The sequence below is a fragment of the Mesoplodon densirostris genome, chromosome 2 (assembly GCF_025265405.1).
Source record: "Mesoplodon densirostris isolate mMesDen1 chromosome 2, mMesDen1 primary haplotype, whole genome shotgun sequence".
Lineage (NCBI taxonomy): Eukaryota > Metazoa > Chordata > Mammalia > Artiodactyla > Ziphiidae > Mesoplodon > Mesoplodon densirostris.
In genome coordinates, this window is record NC_082662.1 from 34,210,775 (window position 1) to 34,226,634 (window position 15,860).

The 15,860-nt window shown below is 54.9% G+C and overlaps 1 protein-coding gene across 7 annotated transcripts in view; it reads right to left on the bottom strand.

Annotated features, from left to right (window-relative positions):
* RIMS3 (regulating synaptic membrane exocytosis 3) overlaps nucleotides 1-15,234 on the bottom strand; it is a 40,278-nt gene extending 25,044 nt beyond the window's left edge. For 5 of the 7 annotated variants that reach the window (XR_009531119.1, XM_060089608.1, XM_060089609.1 and 2 more), the window contains exons 1-2: nucleotides 15,144-15,228; nucleotides 11,651-11,743 (exon numbers count right to left, since the gene is read on the bottom strand). The gene's annotated coding sequence lies outside the window, so the exon portion shown is untranslated. Of the gene's footprint in view, nucleotides 1-11,650; nucleotides 11,744-15,143 lie in introns of all 7 variants that reach the window. The other 2 variants (XM_060089606.1, XM_060089610.1) reach the window with 2 other exon arrangements.
* Between the last annotated feature and the right edge of the window lie 626 nt (nucleotides 15,235-15,860).

A 15,860-nucleotide genomic window follows, 5' to 3' on the forward strand; every position in this document is an offset into this window, starting at 1 on the left:
TTGTCCAAACTCCTGGGTCCCCAAATCTGCCTTTAGGCACTTTAATGTTAAATTGCTGGTGCTAATGCCAAGGGACTCATCCAGGTCCAACTGCTAAGGAGCTCAGACCCTATTCTTCCTCTGTCCTCCCCCTGACCGATGGGGTCTGTGTCTCTCCCCAGACACTCTGTGACATGACCATCAGTCAGGAGTGTGTGTATTGGGGGTGTATCAGGGGCCCGACTCCCAGCTCCACCCGCAGTGTGTGATCCTGAGCAGGTCATTCAGCTTCTCTGAACCCTCATCTCCTCTTCTATAAAATGAATCTACTGGCCATCTGGACCCAGCCCGACTCTCCGGGCTGGACTGGGGATCAGATGGGTTAATGAGGAGCAGGAAAGCACAGTAATTAAAAGCACAGGCTCGGGCTTCCCTGGTGGCGCAGTGGTTGAGAGTCCGCCTGCCGATGCAGGGGACACGGGTTTGTGCCCCGGTCCGGGAAGATCCCACATGCCGCGGAGCGGCTGGGCCTGGGAGCCATGGCCGCTGAGCCTGCGCGTCCGGAGCCTGTGCTCCGCAACTGGAGAGGCCACAGCAGTGAGAGGCCCGCGTACCGCAAAAAAAAAAAAAAAAAAGCACAGGCTTTGGAGGCAGACAGACTTAGTTCAAAACCTAGACCTGTCACTTACAAGCCATATAGCCCAGGGCAATTTCCTTAACAACCCCCCTGAGCCTATAGCTCCTCATCTCTCAAGTGGGGATAATAATGCCCGCCTTAGGATTCTTAGATGAAATATTATAAAAATAACGATTGGTACATGCTAAATGCTCAGCTTGGCAATTATATTATTACTATTCATAATGTGCCTTTGTAAATGGTAAAGGACTTCACAGGTGTTGGTGCTTATGAGTCTGGATTGCAACCAGGTGCAACCACTTCACGGGATGGCTCGGAGACCAACGGGATCACCTCCCACGCCAGCCCTGGGTGCAGAGTAAGTGTGGGATCTGGGTCCCTGCACCTCTCCGTTGAGGTGGGAGCTGACATGTGAGGCTGTGCTTTCCCCTGCCAGCATCTCAGCTCCTGGTCCCTCAGAGGATGCTGGGTCTGGCATTGGAGACCCCTGCCCCAACCCTTATCTAGCACTAGGGCTGCCCACCACATTGCTCATGCCAATCTGTGCCCATGTCAGGGGCCAGACTTAACCTCAGAATCCCTCTTAACACAGTACGAGAACCAGCTCAGGAGGGAATACTGATTTTTTTTTACCTGCATCTCCAGAAGGTGGGGGTATCCCTTGTTTCTAGCCTTCACTTTCCCCCTCAGGGAGAGACAGGTGGGTGACAGACTGGTGCGTGGTGGGGGAGGGTAAGCTGGACCCAGGGAGCCCACCCAGCCTGAGTAGGGAGCACTCGGCCAGCTTCTCTCCTGGTTATGTGACTTTTATCTCCTCCAAACCAGGCTCGCACACACACTACACACAACTGGGAGAGGCACAGGGCACAGAATTTCAAATGTGTGATTACACACCATGCAGACCCACATGATACACACTTAAAGACACAATCACATGTGTACACAGACATGCACACACACCCCTAAGATACTCATCCACACAAAAGCACACAGAAGTAGCCACACTGACAGCCACAGGCAGGCAGACACACACACACACACCCTCCCCCTGGCCCCCGGCCCCTGCCCAGCTCAGAGGCAGGAAGAGCCCCATCCCTTCAGAGGGCAGGGAAGCAGGAAGTGTCTTACTTGGATCTGTGGGTTCCCTTGGCCAGGCATGCACACCAGCTCTGAGCAGGCACTTGTGTGAGCTTGCACACACACACACACACACACGTACACACACTCATACACACTCTGGCCCCCAATCTCACCCCTCTGGCCCCCATCCCCACAGGCCGAACAAAGGATGTCATCGTGAGGTCGGTGGCGAGGAGATGAGAAGGCCGGCTGGGAGCAGCTGCGGTCGCCATGGCTACTGAGCTGACCCACTTCTCCTCCACCCAGCCTGGCCCACTCAGCCCAGGCAAGAAGGGACAGGCAGCTTTGGGAAGGGGGCGCCTCTCCCATCACACACAGTAAAGGGGCGGCCCTCTGAGTGTGTGGTAGGGATGGGTTGAGCAGATAGACTGGGTCCCGATACAAAGGCAAGAACCAGACATCTCCTGAGGAGAGCAGGGTGCTCAGGTCTCCCCCAGCCTCAGGGCCTCTGGCCTCAGGGGCCCATACGCATCATGCACTTGCCCTGGACACGTTCTCAGACATAGTCCTCACAGCAGGGCAGGGGCTTGGGTGGTTGGGCCCAACCTGTGTCCTCCAGACTCCAAGGACTCGGGACACCCAAGGGTGAGGCAGACCCAGAGCTGGGTGAGCCCTGTCTCCTGTTCAGAACAAGGCTCCTGAGGGCAAGGTTCGTCTTCCCCACTTGGACTGAGGGCTGCTGGGGCATGGCCAGGCCTTCCTTCCTCAGACTGGGCTGCCATGTGTCTTCTCTCAGCCAGGGGGCTCCTGAGGACATGGCCGCATGTCTTCCCTCAGAACTGGGTTCACAGAGGAACAACTCGGCCTTCAGACAGCTCAGTCTTGTGAGGAGATGGCTCACAAGGTAGAATGAATCCCTCCTGTGGGACAGCCTCCCGCAGCTCCCCGTTTCCTTCAGAAGAAAGTAAAAACCCCTCACAAGGCCCACAAGTGAAGTGACCCAGCTCATCTCGCACTCCTGCCCCTCCTCCGTATTCCAGCCACACTTGCTTTTTAAAATTTTTTTTTTTTTGCGGTATGCGGGCCTCTCACTGTTGTGGCCTCTCCCATTGCAGAGCACAGGTTCCGGACACGCAGGCTCAGCAGCCATGGCTCACGGGCCTAGCCGCTCTGCGGCGTGTGGGATCCTCCCGGACCGGGGCATGAACCCATGTCCCCTGCATCGGCAGGCGGACTCTCAACCACTGCGCCACCAGGGAAGCCCCACACTTGCATTTTTTTCATTCCTCAAAAGTGCCACTTTGTCTCCTGCTAGCCTGGAAAGCTCTTCTCCAGTCCATCCCCACCCTCGTGTCCTGTGGACCTGGTATGTGTTGCACCACCTTTGGGGGCTAATCCCTACTCAGCGCTCAGTCCCAGGCTGGATGTCATGTCCTAGGAGAGTCTTTGCAGACAAGGTTAATCCCCCTGTCATGCTCCCCCAGACCCTATACCATCCTTGCCTGTTGTGCGTTGAACTGTGTGTCCCACCCTGCAAAAAAAAAGATATGTTGAAGTCCTAACCCTTGGTACCTCAGGATGTGACCTTGTCTGGAATACATTAAAATAACAGACATTTCCACCAATGCGTAGTTGTAAAGAGGGAAAAGTTCTGCTCTCTGCTTGGTAACTGTCTTTTTATTGATTAACTGATTCCTCCTCCTGTCACTCTAGTGGACTTACAGAGCTTGAGCTCCAGAGCCTTGTGGGGCATAGATTCCAGGTGGAAGCATCCAGGAAGAGTGCACATGCTTCCTGACCATCTCCATTACCCACCCCCTCTCATAACTTGTGTCCAGATGTGGCAGCGGTTGCCTGACAGGGGCTGCTAGACTTGGCACTTGAGAATGCCACTAGAAAACACCCTGGGGCTGAAGCCACTCCCGAACAGAAGCAAGATGCCGCTCTCAGTGGATAGACCGTCCAGTGCTTCTCAAACTTAAATGTGCACACAAATCACCTGGGGATCTTACTGAAATGCAGATTCTCATTCCATGGGTCACAGGAAGGTGGAGCCTGAGTGTCTGCATTTCAAATAAGCTCCCAGGTGATACCCACGCTGCTGGTCTGAGGACCACCCAAAGCACTGAGAGGTAAAGATAAAACACCCTGGCTGTTCTGCAGAAAGAGTGAACGCTTCAGGATGGGGAGACCAGAGCAGGCATCACGGAGAAATTCTCTGCAGAGCACCTCGAAAGGGGGGTGGGATTTAGAGAGGTACAGGTGGCAGGAAAGAGGTGGAAACTAGCTGGGAAGGTCCAGAGAAAGAATGGTATGTTCAGAGGCTGGTGAACAGAGCAGTGCAGTTGGAGCAGGACGTACGTGCGGCTGTGGAAGAGGGCTGGGAACGTAGGCTGGGAGAAGGGCTCTGAATGTAGGGCTAAGAAGTTTGGCTTTAATCCTGAAGGGAGTGAAATCTGACATGGTTTAGATGTAACATTTTACAGAGATCAATCCAACACAGTGCAGAATCAGAAGAAAGCCCGACAGCAGGAAGAGCAGTCAGGAGGCAGGTAAGAAGGGCTGCACTGCTTCAGACAGTGCTGGTGGAAAGTGGAAAGGGGTGCAAGAGTCGGGGGAGGGCTTGGGGGAATGCCTGGAGTTAGTGATGGGACAAGGTTGGGGGAAGGGCAGAAACCAGAATCCACCATGATTTACAGGAAGGGTGAGGGCTGACAGGTGCCATCCCCACAGCATGAGGTCCTGGAGGGAAAAGTTGGCTTGAGGGAAACATGAGTCCCTATTTTAGAAATGATGAGCCTGAGATAATTTTGCAATTCCCATATGGAGGTGTTGGACAGGTAAGCAGATTCCCTGGAGTTCAGGAGAGCAGTGTGAGTGGGCAGGATTTGGGTGTGTTCCCAGAGGGAAAAGTGAAGTGTGGAAAGGAAGGAGAATGCCCGGAGGAGGGTACAGAGTGAGGAAAGGGTGAGAGGTAATACCTACAGTTAGGGGTAGGAGGAAAATGGAATCCACTGAAGGAGGGAGAATCAGCAAGTCAAAGTAGGAGAACTCAGAGAAGATGTCGTGAGCACACAGATGGCCAACCTGGAGGCCCTACACACCCTGACATCGAGACCAAGGAGAGGCCTGCCCAGCCCAGGATGCAGGAGGGCAAAGGAAGCCCAGGCCTGAACAAAAGCACAGCCTGAATGGAAAGCAGAATTTGGACCGGTAGAGAAGGGAGCTGGATTCCCTGGGGAGGGTCTGGGTTGCAGCAGGATCCCAAGGGGCCTGGGGCTCCCAAGCCCTTATTCCAGCTCAGCCCAAGCACAGGAAAGACAGTATCCCCACTCACAAACACACGCACTGCACTTTGCACACCCACTGACTACAGAACCCCCAGGGGCAGAGCAGAGAAGCAGGGGAGGAAGTCTTTGGGGCAAAGCCTCATTGCTGGGGAGCACATAATTTATCATGCAATTAGGACTCTTTCAAAGAGTGAACAGAGACACTACTAACAATCACACCAGAACCACAAGTGCAAGTTAGGACTGTCCCAGGCAAACCCTAGCCCTGAGGGATACTGGATCCCCTCCCCTGCCAAATACTCACTTGGTCCCTGTTTCCCCTTCCTAGAAAGGGTGGTAGAACTGACAGATAGGTGAGAGGGACAGGCTAGCTCATATTCAGAGGGAGGGGCCCCGCTGAGGGTGTTGGTGGATGGGGAAATCTCACCCTCTCCCAGCCCCGCCCCAGCCTGAGCGCCGACGCCCCCCGCCGAGGGGGAAGCGGCAGCACCACGGACAGCGGCCGGCCCCGCTCTCCTTGCTCCCCGCGGGTCTGGCCTTATTTGGCCAGGGCCGCCGTTAGGCCGGATCAATATTTCATGGGGGAAGGGGCTCCGGTTACCAGCCCCGCGCTGAGCTGGAAGGCGCCGCCCTCGCCCGCCGTCCGCCCTGGGGACACTCCCCGGGAAGCCAGCGTACCCTCGGCCCCAGCCCAGACAGACACTGCCCTCAACGCACTCTGCCTTCCCAGGCACGCCCCTGGCCCCCGCACCCTCTCTGGAGCACAAAGCCCCAGGTGCACGCCACACACTTGCACACAGCCACTCGGACACACCACAGAGCCAGACACGCTCTACAAAGACGACGACACAAACAAAACAACAGGCACACACCACACCCAGCGTGCAAGCCACCAAGACGCACAACACACACACACCAGATGCCTCACAGACACACATTACACAGAGACACATTCACCACAGACCCACATGCACATCACACACAAGACACCCTGCCACACACGCCCAAACTCACACAACGCACAGAGCCTCCCCACAAAGACCCTCAGACATATCACTCAGAGGTCCTTTCACCACGGACATGCACACGTACATACAAACTCTCTCTTACACACATGCACACACACACACAATATGCCTCCACAGAGACCCTCAGATGTTCACCATGGATACACAAGCACACGCCCCACACTACCCAGGCCCCCCACCCCTCCTGGAGCCAAGGCCTGCCCTCCCGCTGTGGACATGGGAGTGGGGAGAGGCAGGCAGGACTTTCCTCCTGCCCACCTGGCCCTGGTCTTGGGCCCTGTGGATAAATCCTCAGTGTCCTCTGAGGCCCACTGGGGTTGCTGCCCCATCTCCAGGGGCAGGCAGTGAGCGGCACAAAGAGGTGGGAAAGGGGAGAGCAAGGAGAACAGGACCTTTGAGACCCCAAAGCCTCCTGGCTTTGCCGTCCCTGGGCCCCAAGCCCTGGGGACAGCCTCACCCTCACCCATGGCCCCCATAGCCTCTGCACTCCCTGGGACTCCTGCCCTCTGGGAGGCCCTAAGGCCCATGTTGTGCATGGGTACCTGGTGGACTGTGGAGTCTGCAGCTCCTGCCCCCCCCAAAGCCCCCACCCAGGAGTGCCCAAGTCCTGCCTCAGAGGCGAGAGGCATCCTACCGTCATCCAGACACCCCAACTCCAAAAGCCCCCCTCTCAAGCAAGCTGGAGGACAGCAGCCCACATTCTCCTATCTACAGGACAATCACAGCACGATTCTCTGAAAGCAACCCAAGCCAGGGCACAAGGTGAGGAGAATGGAGTAGGCTGGCACAGCATAAGAGACCCCCAAATTCTCCAGGTAGGTAGGGGGGATCTTAAAGATTATCTAGGTCCACATCCCTGACGTCCCTGTACAACTTCCCAGTTTTGCATCATCCACATACCATTGTGTGTCCCTCAGTGGTTTATGCCAAATCTCCATACGCCTGTAAGGTTCATTGATTATTTTCTTAAAATTGGCACTTTTAAGTTAAATGCATTTATTTTAAATAGAAATTTTGTGTTACTACTATAAATGGAAAGCCAATACCAATTTTAATAAATAGAAAATGACAGTAAAATAAGTACAGTGAAAACAAAGCTATATTATTAAAGTCTAGCTCCACAGAGCTGCCAGTCACGATCTCTGTGGTTTTCCTGTTTTTTTTTTTTTTTTTTGGCTACACCGCACAGCTTGCGGGATCTTAGTTCCCCGACCAGGGATCAAACCCAGGCCCCGGCATTGAAAACGCTCAGTCCTAACCACTGAACCACCAGGGAATTCCCCAAGATCTCTGTTTAAAAGCAAGGGCAGGGACTTCTCTGGTGGGACAGTGGTTAAGAATCCGCCTGCCAGTGCAGGGGACACAGGTTTGATCCCTGGTCCAGGAAGATCCCACATGCAGTGGAGCAACTAAGCCCGTGCGCCACAACTACTGAGTCTGCGCTCTAGAGCCCATGAGCCACAACTACTGAGCCCTCGGGCTGCAACTACTGAAGCTCGTGCGCCTAGAGCCTGTGCTCCACAACAAGAAGAGCCACTGCAATGAGAAGCCCACCTACCACAACAAAGAGAAGCCCCCGCTCGCCGCAACTAGAGAAAGCCCGTGCGCAGCAACAAAGACCCAACACAGCCAAAAATAGGATAAATAAATAAATAAATTTTTTAAATTAAAAAAAAAAGAAGGGCAGCAAGTGTTGGAAAGTTGTTAAAGACACACCAGCATGGCACCGACACTTTCTTCCTGGGACAAACTTGGACTTGATAGAGTTGAAAGGGAACCAACTTTCTCAGTATGTGAGCCAATGCCATGCAGTGGCATGTGCACGAGCCACTGAAAGTCATCTCAGGTCTCACTGAAGGGACCATGCTCATATTGGGAAGGAAGTTCTAGGCTTGCCTGCCTCCTGTAGGAGCGTGGATGGCACGGTGGCAAGCTGGCACCCTGTTGCCACATTCCATTCCCATAATAACAATCCTTAGAAATTACTCAGTTCTCTCCTATTTACAAATTGTCCTTACACCTACCATCTAATAGGAGCCTCACAGCAGGAACTACCATGTATCGTTCCTCACTGAGAAAAGGAAATGAGCTGAGTTTAGGAGATGGGTATGATTTTAGCAGAGAGAACTGTCCTGACTGCTCACGCCCTCCTCATCCCTCTCTCCCCCACTCCAAAGAGAGGTGAGAAAATCAGGGTCTCATCTCCCTAACTCTCTGCTCAGGCTTCTGAATGACATTTGACAGGCTCTTCGGAGCCTGCCCTGGGTGCTGCTGCCCCCGGAAAAGACTCCTCTTGAAGTCACAATGCTAGGTCTGTTTTCACCAGGTGCCGTCTAGATGGAAGGCTGGGGCCAGGCCCACCTGGCACTGTAAAAACTATAGCAGATGTCTTTTGAAGTATAATACTTGCCCAGATTACAAACAAACAAGAGCCATGTCTGCATGTCTGAGTTTGTTTTCCTTCCCTGCAGGCTGCAGTTGATTGGACCAGGGTGGGTACTTGACCCCCTCAGAGCCAATCAGATCCTCTCCTGGGAGTTTGGACTTGGATCTGCCAAGCCCTGGGTTCTATCTCTGAATGTAGTTGGAACTGAGGGATGAAATACAGGAACTATAAGTGGTCCATTATCTGGAGAAGCTGAGAAAACCCAGTGTGTGGAGACAGAAAGGTGAAGGCAGCCAACAAGGTACAGAGAGCAGCTGCTTCAATTTTTCCTGGCCTACAGGTCTCACCTTCCAGAGGCTGCCGTTTTTCCTACTCCTCAGTTCCCCCCAAACCCCCTGTGTTCTCGTAATAAACCCTTCTTTATTACTGAGGCTGGCTTGAGTGGGTTTCTGTATACAAGCAAAGACCTAATTAAGGACAGGGGAGAAGCTGGGAGCTGGAGCCGCAAAGATGAACAATCTCTGTGCCTGCACAAGAAGAGCTCAGTTTCATGGGACACAAGGAGGAAAAGATGTAGGCTCTGTGTGGATGTGGCTGAGGTGGCGGGGGGTGCCAACTCTGCCTAGGGAGGGCCGGGAGGGCTCCTCAGAGGCTTCCCAGCAAAGGTGGCAGCTGAGCTGCTTTTGAAGAATGAAGGATGTTCTCCAGGGAGACAAAGCAGGGGTGCGGAGGTATTATAGGCAGAGGGAACCACGAGGGCAGAGGTACAGAGGCACAAGACAACAGCCTGATGTGTTAGAAGAACAGGAGTTCAAAGTGTGGGGAGGGGGTAAGCAGGGGAGATGAGGCTGGAGGGGCTCTCGGGTGCAGATCATAACGTGCTTTGAATCCCATGCTAAGAAGCTGAGGCCCTTCTTGCCCTCAACGGGGAGCTATTGAAGTATTTTAAGTAGCAGGGTCAGTTCTGTGTTTTAGAACTCTGGGGCTGTACAGAGAAAGGACTGAAAAAGGCAGGCCTGGAGGCAGGGAGGCTAGTTAGGATGCTGCAACAATGATTCATCTATTCCTTTCATCCACGGAACAATTCATTGTTTACCTACTACGTGCTGGGGCCAGGCAAAACTGGATTCCTGACCCCACGGAGTCCACAGTCTAGCAAGAAAGAGAGATGAGGAAAAGCAAGTCAAGTGTGATGAGTGTCGTAAAGAAGTACAAGGTCCTATGGAAGGGGCTGATGTTTAGTTTCCAGTTTAGGCTTCTCTGCAGAAATGATGTTCAAGCTGGTATCTATCTGAAGGAGATAGATAAGCAGGGGAAGGGCATTCCAGGACAAGGGAACAACATGTATGAAAGTCCTGCAGCTCAGGGAGAGGGCAATTGGTACAGACGATCCAAAAAGGTAGACAAGGACCAGATCCCACAGGGCCTTGCAGACTACGTCAGTCTGGCTTTATTCCAAGAAATCTTGGAAGGGTCTTAAGCAAGGAAATGACACAATCAAACGTTTATCTTTAGAAGATCACTCTGACTACAGTATGAAACCTGAAATGAAGCCGGGCAAAAACAGAAACGTAGGGTTTCCCTGGTGGCGCAGTGGCTGAGGGTCCGCCTGCTGATGCAGGGGACACGGGTTCGTGCCCCAGTCCGGGAGGATCCCACATGCTGCGGAGTGACTGGTCCCATGAGCCATTGCCGCTGAGCCTGCGCATCCGGAGCCTGTGCTCCGCAACGGGAGAGGCCACAACAGTGAGAGGCCCGCGCACCGCAAAAAAAAACAAAACAAAACCAGAAACGTAAGGAGACCAGTTAGGAGGCTGTCACAGTGGTCCAGGTGAGAGCTGATGCTGGTCCGGAGTGGGGCAGTGGGCAAGGAGAGAGATGACAGACTGGGGAGAGGTATTCAGGAGAACCAACAGGACTTGCTGAGGACTGGCTGTGGAATGTGGGGGTGAAGGAGAGGGAGGTGTCCAGGAGAACTTCCAGCTTTCCAGCTTGAGCAAGTGGGTGGATGGTGGTGGCAGAGATGAGCTAGGGACACGAGGCAGAGCAGGTGCCAGCAGGCAGAGCTGGGACCTGAGTTTGGACCTGAGACTGATCATGAGACATCTAAATGTGGTCCAAGAAGTAGTTAGATTTGCAGGTCTTGAGCCCAGAAGAGGGCATTCAAGTCAGGTAAATGAGATTACCTGGGAGTGGGGCAAGAGTGGGCAATACAGGGCAGCTCTGAGGAATCATGGTTGCAGCAGGGCTTGGGCACAGAGTGACCGGAAGCTCTGAGCTTGGAATATCAGAACCGTGAAATCCAAAGGCTTCCTCTCTCAGCCCTGGGAAGCATCTGGCTTTGGCTCCACCTCTCCTGGCCAAGTATCACTCCTGAGCACAGGAACTTCCTGGATGAGACAGCCCTCCCTTCCCCACACACCTCTTTCCTCCTTGGCAAACTCCAAGTTATCCTTCAGACCCACCCAGCTTAGGAGGTGCCTCATCCTAGTGAAGTCCAGGTATGTCCAGGACTGGACATGCCTCGTCCAGGCATGTGCTCTCCCATCTGACAACCTGGGTTTGATGCTACCTGATGGCTGTGTGACTTTCGCCAAGAACCTGAATCTCACTTTCTTCATCTATACAATAATATAGATGAATAATAGGAAATAATAATCGTACCTACCTCATAGGGCTGTTTGAAGATGAATATGTCAAGTGCTTAGCAGAGAACCTAGCACACAGTAAGCACTAAATAAATGTTACCATTATTAACATCCCACCCACCTTGGGACAGTTAGTCATGCCCTCCATCTTACCCCTCCTCCATCTGGGGACTATTTGCAGGTCTGTGTCGCTCCCTGCCTCTTCCTATTCCAACCCAACTTGTGGGGCCATATAATATGCAGGGCCCAGGGCTAAATGAAAAAGCAGTATCCCTTGCTCAAAATTATTAAGAATTTCAAGATGGTGACAGTCAAACATTAAGCATGGGGTCCTTCTAAGCACAGGTTGCCCTGTGCAACCACAGACTGGTGAATCTCGCCCTGCCTCCACCCCCACTCAGCCCTAGGCCTGGGCCTGGCCCAAAGTTGGTGTCAACCCCCCTGCAAGAGAGTTAAAACACCAACTGACATTGCAATAGGGTTTTGTGATTTCTATCTGGAATTTCATTTTATCCTTCCCATGGACAGATAACATCAACCCCCTTTTATCGTTGAGGATACTGAAGTTCAGAGACAGGTGTGCCTTGCCAGAGGTTACCCACCTCAGAACCGCAGAGCTGGGATGTGAATATAGGCCTGGCTGGTGCCAAAGCCCTGCCTCTTGTCCTCTGGCTCCCCAGAGAGGTTGGGAGAACCTGGGCCCAAGAGATAAACTTCATCAACAAGACCCAGAGAGAGGGAGCTGGAGGGACTGGGACTGGCCTCCTCCCTCCTGGGGTGAGTCACATAAACAACCTGCTCCCTGGGCACAGGGAAGGGGGGATGAGAGGGCAAAAGGTCACTCCTGAGAAGGATCTGCCTGAGGGCCACAGACCCCAGCCCATGCTCTCTGGAAATCAGCCCCTGCTTCTTCTGCTTCAAATCCTTTAGAGGCTGCCATCGGCTTCAGGATAATTCCTAAGTCGAAAGTATCCTGCTAGATAGACCAGGAGGTCTGGCCTGGCTGTGCTGACTCCTGCCCCCTCTCTTCCCTCTCTCCCCGACTGCTGCCCTCGCCACCATACCAGGCCTGTTCCCACCGTCACCAAGGCCTTAGCACACCCGGTTCCCTCCTTCTCTGCCTCCTCAACGCCTTGTCACGCTACCATCGCTGCATCTCTCCTTTCAACACATGTCACGTGCTCTGGGCCGTCTACCAGCTAGAATGCCCGCTCCATGGAGGCAGGAGCTGCCTGACACATAGTGTTTAGTACATCAGCTGTCTGAGCACATCGTCCTGCAACAGAGGCAGGAGGGCCTTGCACTCTTTCTCCCCTTCTCTCCACTCCTCCTCAACCCTCCTTTTCTTGTCCAGGCATCTTGAACTCAAGGTGTGAGGAGCCCAAACTTGCAAAGGGAAGAGAATCATCACACAGCCTGCACCCTCCACCTGCCAGTCCTGGGCTGGGTGCTGTACATCCAGTTATGACATTTAATCTGCCAAGCACCTTCCGGATGGGGGTGGGGCAGTATGGGTGTAAATTACTCCTATTTTTCCAGAGGTGTCTGAGACCTGAAGTATAACAGAGTCTGGAGGTGAAGGATGCGGGACTTGAACCCAGGTCTCTCTGGTGCCCAAGAACCTGGAGCCCTCTCTGCTGCTGTGACTCACTGCTCCCAGGCAGCTCACCTCCAACCAGAGAACAACTGTTTCTAACCCATGGCCTCCGTTCACACACAGCCCAGGCAGCACAGCTCCTTTGTTGGGTCAGCAAAACACCAGTGCAGGAAACAGCTCCACTGTCAGTGAGAGGCCAACGTAGAAGTCATCCCTCTACGTCAACAAAATGCCAGTGGGGGAGAAACAGTTCCCAGGTCAGACAAACACGAGTGGCGGAGACACCCCATGGTCAGCAAAATGCCAGTACAGGAGGCATATCCTGCAACCCCAAGTCAGCCGAAGGCCAGTGTGACAGACACTTCCCTACAGCCCCCTCTACGGGTCATGGGCGTGCACAGAGTCCTCCAAGGTGATGCTCCCGGGGTGGGGTAGGGGAGGCAATGGGGCTGGGCTGCCGCCCTGGGGAGAAGGCTGCAGCCTGGGAGTGGGGCAGACCTGGGTGAGAGTTCTCACATGGCATTAATGAAATCAACCACCAGCCTGCCCCCTCCTCCCCAGGGGCCCTCCAGGCTCCAGCTGATGCAATGCCCAGGCTGGATAATTGTTTTCTTCCCTCCTTAAAGGGCCAGCTGCTGCTGCAGCTGCAGACATCACCCAGACCCCTGACAGACCCCACATAGCTTATCACCTGGTTAGGAACAGGGTGAGCCCAGAAAGTAGCAGCTCAGCCCTGGGCTCAGCAGAGTAAAATCCAATTATGTCCAGAGACCAGATGTGTCTGTGAGCAAGGAGGGAGGGAGAGAGAAGAGTTCAGGCCTGACCCGCTGAGACCGCATGCCCCGAGGGATGGGACCTTGGTCCCTGCTGGATCCTCAGCCCCTGGCTCCTGCCTGCCCATCCATCAGGTCCTTGGCACAGGGGTTGCTCAGGAGTTCAGCAGTTACCTACTGAGCTCTCCTGAGTGCCAGCCTCTGTGCTAAGCAGCTCAAATCCACCATTTCATTTACTCCTCTCAGCTGACCTAGAAGGTGGGTCTGTTTTACGAAGGAGGCTCAGAAAGGGGAAGTGATTTCCTCAATAGTGCATAGCCAGAAAGTGGCAGAGCCTGGGTTTGAAGCCAAGTTTGCCTGACTCTGGGCTTCATACCTGCAGAATGTTGGGTAGGTATCGAACCCCATGGCTGGAGGTCCCTGAGCCAAGCAGCTGGCACAGAGGGCAGAGAAGGGGTCTGTGGGCCCTAAACAAGCTCTGAAGGGCATGAAGCTTGGACTGAGCACAGGTTTCACAGACCCCTTCCCCCACCCCCTCACCTCCACCAGAGAATGCCCCATTAGGCTGCCCACATGCCCCCAGGGACAGTTGGCAGCTGTCTGATTACAGACTAATTGGTGGCTGGCAGGAACTGTGGGGCTGGCTAGTTAACCCCTTGGTGACCAGGCCTAGCCCAAAAAGGCCCTCTCCTCACCACTTCAGGCCCCAAACTCAAGGAGCCCAGACAGAAGAAGTCATCACAGGCAGAAGACAGGACCAAAGAGGCAGCAGCCTTCTTCTCTACATCCAGACAACACGCCTGGGGCTGGGGCTGGACACCGATATTATATTCACCCAGGATCCCCACCCATGAAGGGCCACATCCAAACAGCCCCCAGGTGGCAGTGCAGCCAGCGCCCCTGTTCTCTGGCCTTGGTATGGCATTGCCCACCCCATCCAGGACCACAAGAGCTATGGGTCTTCCCTGGGTTTCCAGGCCCAGGGTACTGGGAAGAAACCCACTCCTCAGGGATGGGTTATCCAGAAAAGGTGATGTGGACATGGGTCCAGGCAGCCTGGGGGCCAGCAGGTGAAAACACCCTCCCCTTGCATGAGGGGGTGCCCAAGTTGCCCACCAAGGGCCTTGCCAAACCTCCCTGAACCCTGGATTTCCCACCGTTGATTGACCAACTACCTCTCCCAGCTTCCCAGAAGCCCCCTCTCCCCACCCTAGGGCTGGAATGGGCATCACCCCTTTTCTTTCATAGTGTGGGGGGTAGGAGTCCTCTGGGCACCACAATGGTGTCTCACTGGGAGGAAAGAGTGGCCAGCTTCTCAACCAGGGCACAGGCAGGAGAGAGAAAGGGAGGCTGCCTTCCAGCTCCCTTTCCAGGAGAGATTTTAAGCACTTTCCAAAAATGCCATGGGAGACAATGCTGTTGAAGACCAGGGCCCCAGGTGCTCTGAGCATCAGCAAAGAACTCAAGACTCTGGGGCCTTCTACTCTATTTTCCGGGCTTCCCCAAACACCTCATGTTCCCTTCTCATACCTTAGCCCCCCAGAGTCATCACACACACTGTGCTCCGCCCCCGGGCCCCCGCAACCGCCGCCCCAGACCCTGCACACTTAAGATCCCTACGTGGCGCCTCACGACCAGAGACCCCTCCCCCGCCCCGTGGTCCCCCAGACCTCTGCAACCCCCTCCCCACGTCCACTCCCAGGCGACCAAGGCCTACTGACTTACCCGGAGGTGGGGCCGGGGTCCAGACAGGGAGGGGTCTCCGCTGGCCGAGGCGACTCCGCAAGGCGGGGCAGGTGCTCCGGGACCCCGCCCCGCGGACCCGGCGGAAGGCGCGGCCCGGTCCCAGGAGCGCTGCGGCCTCCGAGGGGCAGGGGCGCGGGGCGGGGAGGGGCGGCGAGAGAGGCTCACGGGGGCATCGCCCGCAACCGGGCCGGGCAGCTCTGCTCCGCCCGCCTGCGCTGCCTGCTCCGCAGCCGCCACGGTTCTCAGCCACCACCGGGTGCAAAGCCCAAGCCCCGGCTGGCGGGAGGCGAAGAGGGAGGCGGGGCCTGCTGGGGGCGGGGTCTCGGTCGGGGGAGGGGCCATTGGAAGGGGCGGGGCCGGTGGGGGCGGGGCCTGTTGTGGTGGGCGGGGCCTAAGGGAATCTGGAGAGTCCGGGTTTGCCTGGTTGGGGGCGACTTATGCTAATAAGGCCTCGAAGGGGCGGGGTGGAGAGGATGCCCGAAGCCTCTCCAGGTCTCCAGAACGCTCCTGCTCATGCTTGCCCCCCTCTCCACCTCTACATCTATCTGTTCTTTCTCATCTTCCTTCGCTCTGGGGGACCTCCCAGGACCTCACTGGCACCGCGGTACCCCTGTCACACCCTGCACTAGATCCAGGAATGTCAGATGGTGAGAGAAGGGGGAAATGACCTAGAAACATCAAATCCAGTTTACAGAT